We start from the raw sequence: 20,396 nt of genomic DNA, 5'->3' as shown, positions 1-20,396 counted from the left end.
TTCTGTGTATTCATATGTTCAAAATCCTAGAGAATGGCTGTGATTGGTCAAGTGTGTATCAGATATCAGAGCAATTACATAAATCTAAAAGGATCCCTGCACCAGACAGTAGCCAGTGGATATGGCAGTTTTCACCTTCTGGTTAAAGTAGAAGAAGAAGCATTTCTTAGAAACAGGGGGCAATTCTGGAGCTACGTACATGTTAGTGTGTCTGTCCATTAAGGTGATTACTATATCGCCTTAGAAATAAATCCCCCAAAGGCAGACTGTCACTTCTCCACACTTTGAAAAAACATCTTGTGATTTCCACTACCTTGTCCTGTATTGAGGAATTAAGCACTACACCTTGTGCTGCTATCCTCACCTGTGGCAGAGTGTCAATCAGAGAGGTGAAACATAACCTTTGTGGTCTGTCTTCATCATGTAGACTCTTGAACTCTGCTTGACTGCAAACATAATGTCACATCTTGTCCGCTCTGGGGAAACAGCTATTTTAGTATATGGTGCGAACCTGAAATGTGCAAAAGGAAAGAAATAGCTTGATATGTTGAACAACAGAACAAAGAACTGAAAAAAGGACTCAGTAACCAAGAAGACAATTAACTGGGAGGCAAGGAGAATCCTGCAGGTGAAAGAAAGTACCTGAGGACCTGGCCAGTTGCAAAGAATATTGCGCATGAGTCGGGGCTGCCTTAGATCAGTGGCTAAGGATCTTAGGGCAGTCTCCATATTGAGCAGTTAGAGAGGGTGGATTTCCAGAAAGGATGAGTGTAATGCAGGGATTCAGCTCCTGCTCCCTGCACAAGAACACAGGATATGGTGCGGCCAAAAAGGAAAACAATAGAGCCATAGATAGGGGAGTCATACTACTAGACTATATTCCCGATGGCGGCTGGTGGAGACACAAAAGCAAACATCCACCATACCCCAGCCATACCCCACCAGACACAGAAGCAAACATCCACCATACCCCAGCCATACCCCACCAGACACAGAAGCAAACACCCACCATACCCCAACAGGGGATCTTCCTGCACCCCAGTCTCGCTGGGGGCTGGGCAAGACACACGAAGTAGGATCCACAAGATCCACAATCTCTGCCTGCCAACCAACCCCACTTGCTAGATACAGTCCGCCGTCTGCTTCTCTGCCTACCAACCAACCAACCAACCAACCAACCAACCAACCAACCAACCAACGTAGCCACAGCAGTTTTATCAGTGGCTAGTTGGCCAACTGGCCACAGCTGATGGCCAACCACCACCAGAGCCAGCACCTTTCCACATGAGGCAGAGAGCATGGAAACTGCTCTCTGGGACTCTGTCCCCACACAAGGATAATATACCTAGTATCTCTACCTCATAGGATTGTTGTGCCTTTCCAAGGGGAAAAAAAAAAAAAAGTCTTTTCACCAAAGCTGACCACATCTTGATAATGCATCTGCCCTATGTCTGTCACTAAGCCCCACATAAATAGGAAGATTTTGAAAAGGTGCATAAAAATTGAAGGGAAGCCTACAGTCCCTAGGAAAAAAAAACAAAACAAAAAAACAGAATCCACCGTGGGCATCAGAATAAAGTATTTTAAAACTACAGCTAGCATATGGAAAATGTAAACGAAACCTCGGGCCAAGAGCCATTTTAGGAGCATCTGCCTATGACATGCCACTTTGGGGATATTTCATCACTTCATCTGGGCTCTACTTGTCTTCTTCCATACAACTTTCTAGATACGGTTGCATGTCATGGCCGGGCAAAGTGATTTCCCCATATGCAGCACACAGCTCATAAAATACTTTGGGATTCTGCTAGAGGAAATGCACTAAGGAAAAAAAAGGATATTAATATTCTACATAAATTTAAAAAAATCTTCTTGACAAGGTAACAGTATTTGATCCATTTTCAATTTCTTGGCAGCGTCAGCACCCAGAGGGTTTTCCGTTTTCCCATTATACACTGTAGTCGAAAGGGTAGCTCACACATGAGGGGAAGAATTGCAGCTCTGCCTCCTGTGTAGAATGAGGAGTGATATAACCATCGGTTTCATGGAGAAAGGCTGCAGTTGGAGCCAAGCTCATTACCTCTTAGCATGCAGTGTCAATTCTCAGGGTTAAAAATAGTCCACTCTCATGTCTTTTAATGGAAAGCTTCACCAGAGCAATAATGGAAAACAAATAGTATGGGACTCTAATACAAGTGAGTGGTTGCCATCTGCATCTGTACTTTCATGGAGAGTTGTTGCCTTGGATTTGATGAATATTAGAAGAATAATGCCAAATGTGGGCTCCTGTGGCTGCTGTGATTGACAACTGTCAAATACAGTGATAGATCGGGCTGTCTTTTAGGAGAAACGTGATTCATAGACCTCATTACAGGTGGATGGATGGCATATACAGACTGGGGTTGGGTCTCTGGGTATCTATTCTCTGAAATGCCAATGGGGAGTAGACATTTGTATGGATGACCAAGCCAATCCCTTTCGCTACTGTATCCAGTTATCTCTTTGCTCCTACTGCTGACCTCCTAGCTAGCTGACAGCTGGGCTTCCATGCCCAACCAGCTTTGAGCAGCTGTTTATAGAGAAAGGTTTCACATCACTGGACTTATTTTTTTGCATGTCTGCCTCCTTATTTGTGCTATTTATCTCTCAACTCACTATATCTGCCTATTGATTTTTGTTGTTGTTGTTCTCAGGCTACAGCAATGAGTCAGAATTTAGAAATGACATACAATTAGATTTCTCTTGCCCAGAAGGATTCCTGGGTGTCCTGGTTTCTCCTTCAATTTGAGTTATTCTCTTTCCCTCTAGGTCAAGTATATGACCAAGCGCTCAAGGAGGTTTATCATAGATCGTAGATCAAAGCTCAGCTTAAACAGGAGGAGGGTAAGGAGAAGATGGGAAGGAGTTAAAAACAAAAAAAAAAAGAAGAAAATGCTATGTCCACTGTTCTGGTTCGGAGATTTTGCAAATGACACATGACTGACTGATAGAGAATATTTTTAAGAGCAAATATGCAAATCACCTTTGTTTTAAAATTTCTGTTTTTTTTGTTTTGTTTTGTTTTTTTCCCCTGTAGGCTGCTGGGTACAGACTGCTTACCAATCTCTCTGGGACGAACTACCTGTTGGGGTGACTGTCAAGCAATCTCAGGTGATCAAAGCTATCCACTAAGTCCCCAAATCTGTCAATCTCCCGCAGCAATTCAATGTTAAACATTAGAAGGAAACAGAAATCTGTAAAGCAGTTTGGTGAATCTCTGTTTTGGCATTCTCTGCTAGAATGTTTCTGAACAGACATGTTAAATCTATGCTATTTTAAAAAAAAACATGTAAAGAACTTGACTTCTTGGAACTCTGATGAATGTGCCTCTTGGAGCACATGAAGAGCATACATTTTTATAATTCAGTAATGGTTGAAATAAGTCAGTCAGATTCCATTTCAGATTTCTTAAAAGCTTAGTGATTTCATTAATTGAAATTAGGGTCAATTTTATTATATTATCCTAACATATTTTCTGTGGCTCTTCTGGGAAAATTTCCAACCAGACTGCCCTCTTTTTAAACAAACTACTTTGTAGTAATATCATAACTCATTCCTCATTTTTATTATTATTGAGATATTTAATAATATTATACACATTTAGTGCTTTTTATTCCTCAATATGTCCTCTCATACTTTATCTCAGTTTAATCTACTAACAACTCTAGAGATGGAGAACCTATTATTACTCAATTTGTAGAGAAAAGGAAACTGAGTACAAAGCTATTATTATGTGACACCTAATAACAACCACCTGGTTAATGACAAAGATGAGACTTGAACCCTCATTTCTTGACTCCGAATACACATTTTCTTTCCATTATATCAGCAGGGCCCATACAGTACTGGAATAGGGACAGAAAGGAGAGTATCTCAACACTATGAAAGTGTATGCACAATTTTGTGTATATGCATAATGTATTTTACTTTCCCCTTGGGGAGAGAGGATAAGCACCAATGAACTAGATAATGTTGCTACTCTTTCTCCAATCATCAGGGGAAAATGTACTCCTAGAGACAGAAAGACTGGTTACCAGAAAGCAGCTGTCATTCCTTATTCAGTTCACCTGCAACCACTTTTCCACAATGAGGAGGCAAATGGAGACACTTTTTTAGACAACTGAGATCAAAACTACAGTAGAGTATATGTGCAAATATGTATTTAATAAAAGAACTGTGGGGACAGAGTCCCAGAGAGCAGTTTCCAGGCTCTCGGTCTCAAGTGGAAAGGTGCTGGCTCAGGTAATAGATAGCCATCAGCTGTAGCTAGTTGGCTGTCATCTGTAACCATTGAGCCATTGGCCACTAATATAACTGCCGCGGCTACGTTGGGGAGTCAAGAGTCGGTCAGTTGGCAGCAAAGCAGACAGCAGGTCGCACGTCGTGTGAACCCAGCCTCCAGTGAGACCATAGTGGTGTGACTCCCCTACCTATGGCTCCGTGGGTGTTCCTTTTTGGCCTCACCACGTCCTGCGTTCTTATGTGGGGAGCAGGAGCAGAGACCCCGCAGGCCGTCCCACACGACAGAACATTTATTGTTCTCAGGCTACAGCAATGAACATTTATTAAGTATATATTTGCACATATGCTCTACCCTAGTTTTGGTCTCAGGTGTTAAAAAAGTGTCTCCATTTGCCTCCTCATTGTGGAAAAGTGGTTGCAGTTGAACTGAAAAAGTAGTGACAAAGAGTAATTTCTTTGAGGCCCAGAACTTAGTGGCCCTACGGAACCTCAAAAAAAAAAAAAAAAGACCCTACCTGGGAGGTATTTTCGATCTAAATTATATATCATGTAACAAATAAATTAGAATGAATGAAAGAGTTAACTACTTGTATTTCCTTAGCTGTAACATAGGAATAAAAAGCAGTAAGGGAAAGCTAGTATATTCCAAATAATATGCAGTTGGTCAGTCATATCTATGTTGCATTTCTTAGCAGGTTGGGGCAATTTGTAGGTGTCTCCTATAAAAGCCCCTCTTGACACTCATTGGACTCTCCAAAACAGGGTTAGAGGCAATCACACACTCTCTTAGGAGTCACTCTGAAAAAATAATATTCCTGTCACAGTACTTGAATCTCCCAATTGGTATTATTGGCTTTTATTCCCTGTCCTTTATATGCTATAATCTCTCTGTTAGCAGGAACCATACCTTGTACAGGGTAGGTGAACAATAAAACTTCATAAAATGAATAAATGAATTAATTAATGAATGATCGAATCTCTGGGTCCTCCATATTCAGTATAGGCCTGCAATGTATTTTTGTGCCTGAATGAATATGCTAGATCTAAAAGGCAAAAATGAATATAAATCAATAAAAAGGCATTCTACATAAGAGAGTGAAAATCTTCTGCAAAGAAAAGAAGGGGCATTCACAAAGGAGAAACAAGAAAACTGTCCATTTCCCTGCATTTGAATATTTTTATTTCTTCTCTTTTTGCATTGGCCATGTATCCAATGGTATTTAAAATGCTACATTGTGTCAGTGACTTAATGTTTTAAAGGAAGAAAAGTTAAACTTCCATAGCTATCATCTAAATCTGTAGTTAGTCTCAAATTAAATTGTTAGTAAAATTATTTTTCCATGACTTTGGCTATTGTGAATTTAAGAATAGAAGCAATTTTCTAGACCATTCAGGAACTAAAACTGCAAACTGACTGGAAAAAAAATTGCATTCTAGAACATCCGATGGATATTTACATGTGTTGAGTTATCTTGGTAGCATTTCGGCCTTTTGCATTAGTCTCTATAGACACTTCCAAAGCCATTATTTGCAATTATCAAAGCCTGTCACTGCTCAGCTTCTGAAACCACATCACAACCTAGCAAGACTGACTCCTATACACAAATGCTTCAGAAGGACTCTTGAAATTCCAGATTTCAAAACAGCCAAATCCCTAAAGTGAGTGAGTAAAGTCAACAACCCTGCTAACCCTGCTGTAATTTTTTTTTTTAAGGCAGTCAATAATCAGCTTTCTTTCTTCAGGATCAATTCTAAATCTGCAGTGAATAGTCAGCTATTTTCACCCATCTAATAATTTTAGATACAATTGGGAGAAAGAAAAAAAAAAACATTGACGAGAGAGAGCTTTATTTGTTAGATAGAAAGTCTAAGAGTCGTGATGAAGGGAAACAGAAACTAAAACAGGACTCTGGCACCATCTGAGGAGTAAGGTTTTGCCAAGAAAGCAGGGCAAAGCATGCTGCTTCGGTAATAGCATTTGAAGTACCCCAAGCTATCAAACCTTCACGAAGCTTTCATGAATTGCAATTGAGGTTTTCTGGGTGAGGTTTGACTGAAGAATCAGGATTGATTTGGTCAGCCAAGAGAAACTCTTAATGCATTAACCTAACACCAGACTCTAAAACTTGTTCAAAGATTGTGCAGAGTGTAAGCTATGGCCCTTCTGCATAGTTTCCACTCTTCCAGGAATAACCTTCTCTCACCTCTGCTGGCTGAAATCCTCTCTTCTCAGAGACCAGCCTTAGCATATGTTCTCTAAAGCCCCCCGTGAAGATATCTCGATCAGTGGTAGCCACTTTTTCCACTGTGCTTCGTGTCACTCATTTGTTGAAAAACCAATTTTGAGAACTTACTATGCGTATAGCACTATGCTAAACCATGGGCACACAAAGATAAATAGCACAGGTTCATCTTCTCAAGAGTCGTAGTGGCAGTGCCTATTCACACTTCTGCTCACAAACCACCCTGTATAACACAGAATGCTGAGGGCTATCGTGGACATAGTCTCAAGAGTCTCTACTCATCCAACTCAGGCCATGGACTACTGGGCAATTACTGTCGGAGCTGAGCTCAAGGAATGATTAAGAATTCAAATGACAAAGAGGGAGAAGAAAAGCAATCTAGGCTGAGGAAATAACTTGTGTAAAGGTATTAGGTGAGAAAGTATGAGTAATTCAGTGTGGCTGCAGTGTGGGAGTAACTGGGAAAAGGGAGGGAAATGTAGCCGAGTTCGTAGGCAAGGGCCAAAGCAGAAAGGATGCAGCAAAAGCCATTCAAAAGAGTTCAGGTTTTATCCTGTAGGTGATGAGGAGCCAAGGAAGAGGTCAACGCATGGAAGCAACAGGGCTATATTTGCATATTTTATATAAGGACAAATCTTCTGGTGGCTATGTGGAAAGTAGTTTAGAGTCAGACTGGAAACAAGCAGAGGAGTTTTGAGGTAGACCAGATAAGAGAAGAAAAGTATATCTATAAAATAGGGAGATAATAGCAACAGAAAATAGGAAATTGATTCCACAAATATGTTTGCACTGCTATCATGGTCTGGCACTAATATGTTTGACCTGTTTCGTAATCATTTGAATGCATATTATCTATGTCATCCTTGAAATTGTAGGGTTCTTGAAGGAAATGCTTGATTTTTGTGGGGACAGAGCCCCAGAGAGCAGTTTCCAGGCTCTCGGCCTCATGGGGAGAGGTGCTGGCTCGGGTAGTAGATGTCCGTCAGCTGTAGCTGGTTAGCCAATTGCCACTGATATAACTGCCACGGCTGTGAGAGTCGAAGAGAGAGTCGGTCGGTTGGCAGAATAGCAGATAGCAGATCGCAGGTCGTGTGAATCCAGCCTCCAGTGAGACTATAGTGGTATGACTCCCCTACCTATGGCACCGTGGGTGTTCCTTTTTGGCCTCACCATATCCTGCGTTCTTATGTGGGGAGCAGGAACAAAGACCCTGCAGGCCACCCTGAGTGACAATCTTCTTTATCATTCTGTTGCCAAAAGGCTTAACATAATCTGTGGGAAATAGTTGAAGCTCAACATATTGTATGTTGAAATCTACCAGATGGCCCTGCATTGTACATTAGTCAGTTTTAGACTTGGGCACTGTACTATGGTTTGATGTCAGTGACCAGAGATAGGCCTATCAATAAAAGAGGCATATGCTGTAATCTCATGTCTCAGAAATAAAGAGTAGAATCAGCTATAAACCCCACAATCAATAATTTCACTTTGGATTGTACAAAATATCTTTTATGGTAGAGAAAGATACAGGATAGCCAACTATAAATTAACTCTTGTATTAGTACCAACTTTCTATCTGGACTCTAGATTAGAGCCTGTATTCTCAAGAAAATGATGTTCAGAGCTTCAGAATTGGGTCACCTCTCATCACTATCATTAGACAGGAATGATTGAGGCCTCACTGGGAATGCAATGAAAACTATACTCTCAAAATTGAAATAAGATTATGTACAGACTCTCCTAAGGGAGATAACATCCTAAATTGGACAGGTTGTGTCTCCGAGGCTGCTTGAGGGGCATACAGTGTTATTCTTATGAAAATTCAATGTAATTAATCTATCTTAACAGCTGGTGATAGGCAGCCATAGACTTAGTGGATGGATATATTTATATGAAATAGGAACATGATAAAAAGAAACAATGTTTACAAATATGTGTACTTTCACTGGACACATATACTGTGATATCAGGTGTCTGATGTTGCTGCTTGCCTCATTGAACAGAAGTGGAAATTTCCTAGAAATTAGTCACAATTTCCTGGCAAAACAGGAGATCACTAATAAATCACATAACATGTTTTGGACAAATTCTTCGTAACTTACACACTCAGATGCTGTTAACCTCCAAGGCCATCAAATTTTGAAGTTATAAACTTATTCAAAGGCGTTTATATTGCTCAATTTTTGGCCTTCCTCATTAGGTCCTACCTTGAAAACAAGACAAAGGTCATGTGGGAAAAAAAGAAAAATCATTACTGTTTGAGGTAAATGAGGTAAAATCATTACCTCATTACTGTTATTAGTTATGTTCCACATTCTAGTTTTATTCTCCAGGCCACAAATTTGATGTTAAGTCAAGCAGGTAAGAGCCACCTGTATATCTTACACAAATGTAAATGTAGACCATATGTAGAAAAACCACATGCTGTCACTGAATACACAAAAGCAAGAGATCAAAATGCTTTAGAATTAATATAGCAATGACCAAGCCTTGGGCACAGGTGCATTCAATACCATAAGGCTGGCACTATGTTTGTGGTGCATGTTGTTCTATCTGCAGCACCTAACAGACTCTTAAGCTTAGTAAGTATGTAGTTCATAATTACGGAATTTTATTTTCCCCAGGTATTGTTTTATTTTTGTCATTTATGAGTTCCTGGGACAGAAATACTTCTAGTTACTTTCACCCCTTGTTGTCCCCACTGCATTCTATTCCATAAGGGGAGAGGCACTTATGCCAAACCAGAAGCTGCCTGAAATAGACCCATGGGAAAGGATGTATTTACTTACAAATAGTGAAATTTCGTAAGACATAATGTACTGTGTTTCTCTGAAAATAAGATCTAGCCAGACAATCAGCTCTAATGCATCTTTTGGAGCAAAAGTTAATATAAGACTGGGTCTCATATAAAATAAAATAAAATAATACTGGGTCTTATATTAATTTTTGCTCCAAAAGACACATTAGAGCTGATATTTAGGCTAGGTCTTATTTTTGCGGAAACATGGTAATATGAACTGTACAATTGCCTAGCTAGAAATCTAATGTGGGTATAAATGGGACTCTGTAATAAGACATTTATCAATAATCTATGAAATGGAATCTTGAAAATGGAAAAGTTCTGATGATTTCCATGTGCTTTATAAATATATCAAATATTATGATTCAAGAAATGGAAGAAGCTTCAGTAATGTGTCTTATTCAGCTCCATGAACTCATCCAAATTACTTGTCAAGTCTCTACTGAATGCGTTCTCAAGCAACTCAACAGTGAATTGGATGCTTGGGGATTTCCTCTTGCCTGAATGAATGTATTGTTTAGTTAGATCAAAATATCTGATCTTTATGCAGTCTGTCCAGACATACCATTAACTTGCAAATGACCAAGATAGAAGACCACTGTCCATTTAATCAACCACAGATATTTAAATAGAACCCAGGTGTGAAATCTCTTTATTGCTTTGGGGGACAAGAGAAGAAAGGATAAATGCAGGAGTAAAAATGTCAATAGGTATAATGATCCAGGTGGTTTTCATTGATGTAATTTCATTGGCAATGATGCCTGTGACAATTTCCCATGTGTTCTGTTTCGGTTTTGTGATTTAAAAAAAATAGACAAAAGAAGTGGATTGAGATAGGTGTAAGTAGATTATCTTCCCAAAGGAAATAACTCCAGTCTTCCAACTCTAACTGATGGTAATTAGTCCTATCCAAAATAATAGTTCAAATCCAAAAGCAACTGAAGTTTAGAACTTCTTGAGAATATAGAAAAGGCCCAGAGGTCCAGGACTCAATTAAAACCTCATAATCTCCTTTCTTAGTTCTTTACCAGGCCTGTTGGTCTGCAGAATTTAATTGTTTACAGAAATCCAAAGTTCTTGAATAGTAATAATAATAATAATAATAATAGCTAATACAAATAAAAGTATTGCTATGTACTATTCTAAAATCTAGATGCATTATTACGTTTAATTCTCAAAACAATTTTGTGAAGTTTGTGAGCTCAGAGGAGTAATCATCCAAAGGTATTATAATAAGAAGCAGAGATAGGACTTCTATAATATTGACTCTATCTTAGGTGCTCTTCTGAGAGGAGCTACTCGCTAACCTGTTGTTGCAGATGCTCTGATGAGCCACTCAGATCCCCCATCAGGAATAATTTATGTCCCTACATGCTAAGAATGAGTCCAGAAGGCTCCTCACTTATCAGCCCTCTTTGTGATGGCCTCAGGTTGACTAAAGAAAAATTTTTTGTCCACAGTCACACCTCCTTTCAGTCATCCAAGCCCAGTGACTGATTAACCAACATAAAGCTCTGCCCTCCTTTGATCCACTTAAGTAGCCAAAATCCAAGAGCTACTGATGGTGTCAGTTGAGAAAGTCACTGGGACTGCATCACAGTCAAAGTTTTCTCTCTACCCTATCCTTCATCCTTACATACCTTCCGGAGGTGTTGAACTCAAGAGTACTCCCTAATTAAAGGCGTGCATGCTAATCTATGTCTTACATTCTGCTTCACAGAAAACTCAACCAATCATACCTGTACTAACAGAATTTCTTAACAATCTTTTCTCTCTAAGATTCTCACACATTAGTAGAATATGGGGCCTTGTGGGAAATGAATATGAAAATAAAGCCAAAGGGAAATGTAAAGATAGCCAGCCCATCGATTAACAAGGAAGCACTTTCACCCCCTTGGGTTATCCAAATGTACTGCCATTCAAAAAATTGGATATCACAGGTATACTGTCACTGAGATTTTAATTCACAGCTAAACTATCCGTGACATCTTTTGGTCCATACCAGGTAAAGAAAATCTATAAGGGAGAGTCACTGCTTGTGGGAATAGAGAAAACAGAGAGGGTAAATCAGCTGTCAGCCCTTTCTGATGCATGACTTTGAAGCAAAGCTATCAGGATCTAGAACGCAGCCTCTTCCCCCCCCCCCCCGCCCCCATTCCCCAGTTCTCTGAGTTCCATTCCAGATGTCAGCCTCCAAAGATAGTCAGCATAAAGAGGATTGGCTGGGCTGTGTAGTGTTAATGGATTCTGTCAAGCATTCCATGCATCTTCTTACTCTTTGTATGTATTGAGTCTTCCTTATGAGCAAAGGGGTGAGAAGTAGAAACAGCAGTGCTTCAGATAGTAGGCATATAAAAAGCCAGAGATGGTAACATCTTCAGTGTAGGTAATATCTGTATTGCTGGATAAAATTCATTACTTTCCATAGCTCCGTTTTTCTTATTCCACTTGTAAGGAAACATAATATCTGCTGTCATTGCTGAGTTGGAAAACCATATCAAGTTATTTCTTACAAATAACACACTGTTTTTCCAAAAGGTAAGATCAGTTAAAGTCCAAGTAATGCCTCATGGGATACATTTATTTTAAGTGACTAACAGTTTTAGGTAGTCTAACCGTGGTATACAATGTAAATTCCAGCATTCTAGATAGAATAGATCTAGCATTCTATCAAGGCAGCCACAGGGGCAGAGGTTCTGCATCTTAACTGAGGAAGGAGAAGATTACAAGACTTTGGAAGCCTTTGGAAAGGGAGAGCGTGGAACTAATTAATAATCAGCAAATGAAAATCATGGAATTTTGCTAATCATGAAGTTAATACACCTGTCTTCTAGTCAGCCATGTTGATGAGGGTCACAATTCTCAAAGATTTCATGCTGATTCACAAAAATTTATCAAATGGATTCATTTCTCTGTGTTTCCTAATGGATCCTTGATAAAATTTTCTAAAAGTGAGTAAGCTGAATAAAGCCATCGTATTCCATCTTCTATGTTTTCCTTTGCAACCACTTTTTGAACTTCCTGAAATCTGGTTAATTCTAATTCTATATGAAGAAAGAAACATGACAAGCTTGGGTTGGTCACTTGCCATTCATCCTGTAGTGCAATTGTTCAAATGTAAGTGTGCAGAAGAATCAGATTGCCGGGCCCATCCCCAGAGGTTTGACGCAGTAAGTATAAGATAAGGACTGAAATTTGCACTTCTAACAAGTTTCCATTAGTTGATGCGCCTACTCTGAACCCCAAACTGTGAAGAAAAAAAAAAAAAAAAAAAAAAAGAAGAGTCTTTCTAAAGTACTTCCAGAATGGGTAAAGAGATGACAGCATGGGCATGCAAGCGTTAGGAGTTGATTAATTTTCTTCAATAAAAGTCCATTAAAAACAACAACAAAAACCCCCGAATAGCAAAGGGCACTGCACCCTTCTACAGGTGAAGAACCCCTTAAATGGGATGGTGTAGAAGGGCCCCGTATAGTGACTAATGTATAGCAGGTTCTCAATAATGGTGGGGATGGGGGGAGGTGGGTGAAGAAATGGCCAGAAGCCAGTGGTTGGTCCTCTTTGATTCTTCTTAAAAGAATCATTGTCTATTTTGTTTAGATTTTGCAATAAAAAGGAAATTAAGAAAATGTGATTTCTATCTAAAGAGAATGTGTTAATGCAAGTGCACAGGGGTAGGAAACAAATAAAATAAACTTGGTAAGTAAAGTAACCAAAATCAAGGAAAACTGACCCACCTTTCCTCTGGTCTCCTGCCACAAGCTGAAATGGAGAAAGCAAACGCACAGGATAAATGGCACAACATAATTTTGCTGCTGTGCAAAGTTCTTTAAGTTTTAATAACAGCAGAAAGATACCTTTTTAAAATATGAATTTCATCTTGCCCGTGTGCCTTTAAGGAAGCATAACATATTTATACTTTTCTCTTTTCTTCTAATTGACAGACTCTTTCTACGTCTGGTGCTCTCCCTTTCACCTAGAACAATAGTGTTGTGAAGATGGATATGTGGTAACAGAAGCACCTTCAGTTCTCTCTATGGCTCCTCATTATAAGGTTATTTTCTTGTGTTTTGAAATAGAAATGCTGTCTTTGATGCTACCATTTAAATTTTCTTGTTTCTTTTTCTGAAGAAAGTGCCCACCTACTTATTACCTAGCCTTGTTACCTTGGCACAATGTGGTAAGTAGCATTCTAAATAAATATTTTCTAATATGTCTTCAAGTACAACTTTCCTTTTGAGTACAAATAGGATAATTAGGCAAAGGAAAAGAAAGCAGCATTGAATGCAGTAGTTTAAGTGGAGAAGAGTGTGGCTTTTGTTTGGCTGCTCTGATGTAGAGCTCATCAACAATTTCTAAGCGAGCCTGGGGAATTCACAAACAACATTTTAGTGACGGGGCTGCCTGCACTTGAACCTCAGCAGGGGCAAAGATTTGAGGTGTTCTCCTGACTAGAACGATAGAGTTATTCTCTTTTGTACATCGCATCCTGCCTGGACATTCTTGTAGCTTTTTCTCTTCCTCATGACTTATTTCCATTGGCTTCTTTCACCCTTTCACTTCCTAAAATCCCTTTCATTCTCTCCTTCTTTCTCCCAGTCTTAGTTCCTTTGTGTACCTCTGTTACCCTCTGTCTTTCTATATGTTTCTTCCTGTCTGTATCTCACATTTCCACTGATATATGGATCTGCTCAACTTGCTACTCAGGGGCTGCTTTTGGCCTCCTGACAACATAAGGTGCTGCCATCCTGACAGGCAGCAAAAGGCAGGAGAGAGGCAGGTGTGTGTTAATGTAAGGGAGGTGTGGGCACCAGATAAGCTGTTGCCAGTTTCAGGCAGGAATTAATTAAAAGCCAAATACTCTTAGCTCTTGTTGTCACTTTCCTCCTTAGAAAGCAGTCATTCCTTTGGTGTCCTTGCCTTTGAGAAGTACCTGTCTGGGCTCCTCTCCACTCTGTGAAGTTTACTCTAGTCTCTGCAGCTGACAGGTAACAGGCAAAAGAGGAAAAATGAAAAAGGAGCCTGAAAACTGGAAACAATGGAACATCCATTTGCATCATTGAACCTGAGGCCAGAAACCAAACTATTGGATTTACTACATTGTCCCTAGACATCTATTGTGTGCCTGTCAAGTGCCAAACACTGGCCCCGATACCAATAAAAACCTGACCGAAGTTCAAATGGAGTCTGTGTCGTATTGGAGGAGCCAGATATACTGCGGGGTACCAAAAGAATGTATACAAGTGGACACTTTGGTCAACGTTAATCAAGCAATAGTTTGCTGTACTCAAAAGTCTCTGGACGCTGATGGTAACCACTTTGAGCACCTCTTGTAATTGCAGAAGTCAAACATGACTTGTATTCATCTTTTGTTATCGGGTATATATTGAGTATTACAATTATAATAGAGTCTTCCTTTCTTAAAATGTGTATACATTTTTTGGCACCCTCTGTATATAAAAACCTTGAGGTTTTACCACTCCCTCTGTATAGTGCATGGAAGCCTGAACCCTATTCTTCTCTCCAGCCTTAGCTCCAACCAAGCTCACCAGTCCCTCATCACTGTTTTTATTCCCTTGAAGTATTTCTGCCTCTTACTACAAGGTGTTAGCATATGCAATTCTCTCCCCACGTCGTCTAGTCTACGAATTCCCTTCCTTTCCTTCAAATCTGAATTAAGCATTCCTCCCATGAGTCAGGGTGACAAACACGTCCCTGTTTGGCTGGGTTGTCTCAATTTTTGCTCTAGAAGCCCTGGGTAATGGGAATACCTCAACTCCATGGGATTCAGGATGATTGCTCACTTCAGTCAAATCTCTTGATGATAAACGCCTTTTAAAATGACAACTTTATTGAGATATAACTCATGGACCATAAAATTCATTCTTTTAAAATTGTACAATTCAGTATTTAGTAAAAACACAGCATTGTCCAACCATCACCACTATCTAATTTTAGAACATTTTTATCAATCCTAAAACATCATACCGATTATTGGTCACTCCCCATTGCCTCCTCCCATCAGCCCTTGGCAACCACTAAACTGCTTTTTTGTCTATGGATTTGGCTATTCTAAACCTTTTAAAGAAATGGAGTCATTTGGCTATTCTAAACCTTTCAAAAAGTGGCTTTTTGTGGCTAGCTTTTTTCACTTAGCATAATGTTTTCCAGGTTTATTCATATTGTAACACATGCTTCATTTCTTTTTATAGCCAAATAATATTCCACTGTATGAATAAACCCACATTTGCTTATCCATTCATAAGGCTAGGGATAGCCATTCATAGATATTGAGTTGTTTTCACTTTTTAGATCCTATAATTAATGCTAGTATGAATGTTCACGTACAAGTTCTTGATGGACATATGTTTTCATTTCTCTTGGGAATATATTTAGGAGTGAATTGTTGTGCCATATGATAACATTACATTTAACCTTTAGAGAAACTACCAAAAATGTTTTCCAAAGTGGCTGTACTCGTATTATTTCATAATCCTGCCAGCAATGTCTGAGGGTTCTAATTTCTCTACATTCTCTCCAGAACTTATTTTTTTGGTTTTATTTTAATTTTAGCAACCCTAGTGGGCATGAAGCATCTCATTGTGGCTTTGAGTTACATTTCCCTAATGACTGATGACTTTGAGTATCTTTTGATGTGGTTTGTAAACATTTATATATAGATATATATTTTTGAGAAATGTCCATTTAAGTTCTTTGACCATTTGTATAGTGAGGTGTTTACTTACGGTTGAGCTCTAAAATTTATATATGTAGTCTGGATACAATCCTTTATCAGATATACAATTCATAGGTATTTTCTCCCATTCTGTGTTATCTCTTCGCTTTTCCTTTGAAGCACAAACTTTCCAATTTGATGAAATCTAATTTATTTTTCCTTTGGTTGCTGGTGTTTTAGGTGTGATATCTAAGAATGCCTAAACCATTAGTACAAAAATTTATTTTATAGTGTATCCTAAGGATTCCATAGCATTAGCTCTTATATTTAATTATGTGATACATTTTGCATTGATTTTTGTACTTGGAATGATGTAGGGGTTCAAGTTATTTTTTTTTTTTTTTTTTTTTGCATGTGATATCAATTGTCACAGCACCATATGTTGAAAAGACTATTCATTCTTCACTGAATAGTCAGTCTTGGGACCCTTGTCAAAAATAAGTTGAAAATAAGTTGACCACAAATGTAAGGGTTTATTTCTGGGCTCTCAGTTATATTTCATTGCTTTATATGTTTATCCTTATACCAGTACCACACTTAATTACTTTAGCCTTGTAGCAACTTTTGAAATCAAGAACTGTGAGTACTTATACTTTTCTGTTTCAAGATTGTCTTGGCTCCTCTGGGTCTCTGCATTTTCATGTAAATTTTAGGATCAACTTGTCACCTTCTGCAAAATGCAGCTGGAATGTTACTAGGTATTGTGTTTAATCAGTAAATCAATTTGAGAAGTATTGTCATTTTAGCAATATTAAGTATTCCAACCCATGACTATAAAAGGTTTCCATTTATTACATGTTCTTTAATTTATTTCAATAGTTTTATGGTTGTTAGAGTGTAAGTTTTACACTACTTTTCTTATATTTATTACTAGGTATTTTTTGTTTGTTTGTTATCGTAAGTAAATTGTTTTTCTCAATTTCATTTTCAAGTTGTTCATTGCTGGTATACTAAAGAAAGTAGACCAGGCTGCTTGGTGAAAGCGATCAGGCATTATAACCAGTTTTTATTGAATAATGATATTGTAACTACAAAAAAACAAGTTACTATTATAACTGACTAGGAGTGTGCATTGGTTGACACTTTGGCATGTGTTAACAAGGAAATGCAATCACTTGGGGGAAATTCAGGGCCTGTATTGGAGTACAGTTAGCCTCTCTGACAAGGAAGGAGTCCCTGACACAGGCAGGCCTGAGGTCATAACTTTGTTTCAATTGCAAGCAAAGTCATTTCATCAAATGTATAAAAATTCCATTCATTTTGCAACTCCTCAAACACTTCAGTGTTGAACAAGAATTTTATTCTAGGTAACTTTTCATATTCTCATTGCATATAATAACTCACATATTCAGCTTTTGATGAAGGAAAGCACATATTTGTTATGGTGCAGCTCTAAATGGGTGGAAAGTAAAAGAATTGCAGAAATGAAAGAGATTGTTCACATAGTCTTAAAATACTTCCTTAGGCCACCTCTTCCCATGAGTAGGGAGAAAGAAGGCAAGTCCAGCAGCATTTTGAGTAGCCTCAGAATTACCTCATCCAGCCAGATTTGTGCTCAAGAGAAAAGAAGCAAGTTTGCTTATTCAGTAGTGTTTTAACCCCTATTTATGAGTTCTACTCATAAATAGTCCAAACATTAAATACAATTTTGCAGCCCATTGATGTGAAATAAGTGGCATATAAGGTTAAAGGTAAAACACTATGTTCCTAAATATCATTAAAGCACTGTATGTTGCAACTAATTTACTTTTTTAATATAAATTAGACCTGATTCAAGAATACCCTTATGATAATGTCAATCGCACCATGTTTCTGCACTTGGATTTCAAGGAAATATTTACTTCTGTATTTCAAACTTGTCTATGTACTGTTTAGAGACATTTTAATTATATGTACTTAACTCTGACTTATAAGGCCATGATATGCTTCTTGATTCCGTCTTTTGTCCTTAAATATGTTTAAAGCCAGACTGAGGTTATATTTGATGACTAATAACTCAGGATTAAAAGTAAAATGCTGAACTCTTTGAGGGTTTCAAGTTACCATATTAAAGGGCATCAATAATTCTTAAGTAAGTCAGAAGTTTTTAAATTATTAGAACTATTTCTCAAAATGCTTAGAATAAATAAGAAATGTATTTCCTTTAAATAAGAGTCTATGTCAACATCTAATAAAGCAGATAACTTGTTAAAGAACCATCTTTAGTTGGTCTCTTCAAAATAATTTTTATTTACAGAGACATTTTGGGCAAGAGAATGCGTGATATGGTTGCCAAGGGAAACCCTATCCTGATTGGAAGAGAGGTCATCACAGGTTTTTGCAAAGAAAAGAGAAAGGATAGCTATATTTCCTAAGATTTTTTTTCCTGCTCTTACAGTGGAAGAAAAAAGAAGCAGAAACTAAAATTGCCTTTCCTTCTCCTTATTCACTCTGAGAATTCACAGAAAGTCTCATGGTAATGAGCCTCCAAGAATGTCCAAGCCTCATGACAAGTTTTCTTAGCATTGTGATTTATTACTTGAATGCACTATTGTTTACCTCATGGTTATATTTGCTCTGCCCAACTAGAATGTATATTAGTTATAGTTAAGGGCTACAGTTCACAATTGTAACTTGTGCATAGTTAAGCACTCAAAAAATAAAGTAATACTAATATTATTGTATCTTAATCCATTGTAATATTTAATATGGAAAGAATAATAATTTTGAATGGAAATATGAGACATTCTTATGTCTCCCATTAGGTATTTAGAAAGGTTAATATAAGCTGAATTTATACTTGTACACTCATAAATAGGTGCCATTGTAACACAAGCTTTCAGAAGGAAAAATATGCTTTCTTTCTTTTTTGGGGGAGGGTTCACTCTGCCTCTATCCACAGCTCTGAGAACAGTATCTGGCACATATAAATGCTTAATAAATAACTGTTAAATGAATGGACCCCTCTGTTCTTGATTATAACGGATGGGAGCGCAAATATAGGGTCAAGATGAAAATAAGCTTCTCTGCTCAAGCTGTCTTAAAAATAAAAATAAAATCAAAGAAGTTTAAATATATAACCTCACATATTTTCTTTAAACTGTAAACAATTCTAGAAAAGACTGTAAGATAGAGATGTCAAAAATTGAAACAAAATATGTAGGTAGAAGTTATTTGTAATTATATACGATCTAAATACCTAATATGAAGCTATTAGGGGATTATCTCTTTAAAAAAGAGATGCCCCTTTAAAATATTCAGAGTGGTGGGGCTTACCTGAAAACTTGTCTTCATAAGCGCCTTAAGACCCAGGTGACCTGAGCACAGAGAAGAAGCCCACCTCCCGGTGGCTGGCTGTGGTGTTCTCCGCCCGCTTTTGTGCAGGCAAGAGCAGAAACTCCACTGACTTTGTAAAAACTACCAACCACACCCCATAGCCCGGAACACCTAGAACTGTGTTGTCAGGGTCACTCTGGACACCAGGTGACTGGCTCCGCCTCCACAAGACGCAGAGGAGATTTTCTTCAGCAGAGGACAAACTGGAGATAGCTTGGTGGGCTTAAGGCAAGACTGGCACTGTTTTCTGAAATTTAATATTATTAGTAGTAGTATCATTTTTAGATATATTTTCCTTCTTTTCTTTTTTCCCCCTTTCTCGCTCTCTTCTTTTTTCTTTTCCTTGCTCTAATTTTCTTCCTTCTTTCTGTTTTTCTGTATTGATTATTTTTTTGGTGGTGTTATTTTTTGTTTTGTTTTTTATTTTTTGTTTTGGATTTTGTATTTTTGATATTTTTGTTTGTGTTGAGTGTTGGCTGTCAGTTGTTTTTTCATGTGTGAGTGTATTTGGTTTTGTTGTTGAGCTTGTTGGTTTGTTTCGTTCTGAAATCGCTCTGCAGGAGAGCCCAACCCAAGAGGCACAAGTATCAACACATCCAGGGGCCAGCTCCAGATCAAACCAGAGAATTACCAGGTTTGACCTACAAGTGACATACCCAAAGGGAATTCTCTACAGGCACAAGAGCCCACAGGAACCAACCCTCATCTGAGGGGGTCAACTTTCACACAGCATCTCATACACTGTGGGCATAGCCTATTCTCACAGCTAATCAGCCTGGGAGTTGATCCCGTCCAATGATAAGCCAAAAGCAATTAAAGCTCAACTTCAAGAGGAGAATACACAAAACACAAGAGACACCTCTGGAATACACACACAGGAGAATACGGAGACTGAAATTTGATTATAGAGGACACATACTACATAAGACCACCCAGCAAAGACTGAAAGACATAGGGTATCTACCTAATACATTGAAGCAAATACAGAGTGACAGCCAGAATGAGGAAACAAAGAAACATG

General features: G+C 38.3%; 1 long non-coding RNA gene across 1 annotated transcript in view; it reads right to left on the bottom strand.

Annotated features, from left to right (window-relative positions):
• LOC308492596 overlaps positions 1-19,421 on the bottom strand; it is a 144,363-nt gene extending 124,942 nt beyond the window's left edge. The window contains exons 1-2 of the long non-coding RNA XR_013992535.1: positions 19,316-19,421; positions 365-511 (exon numbers count right to left, since the gene is read on the bottom strand). This is a non-coding gene — a long non-coding RNA (uncharacterized lncRNA). The remainder of the gene's footprint in view (positions 1-364; positions 512-19,315) is intronic.
• Between the last annotated feature and the right edge of the window lie 975 nt (positions 19,422-20,396).

This window comes from Rhinolophus hipposideros (genome assembly GCF_964194185.1).
Source record: "Rhinolophus hipposideros genome assembly, chromosome: 24".
Classification (NCBI taxonomy): domain Eukaryota; kingdom Metazoa; phylum Chordata; class Mammalia; order Chiroptera; family Rhinolophidae; genus Rhinolophus; species Rhinolophus hipposideros.
This window is presented reverse-complemented; position numbering and strand designations above follow the sequence as displayed.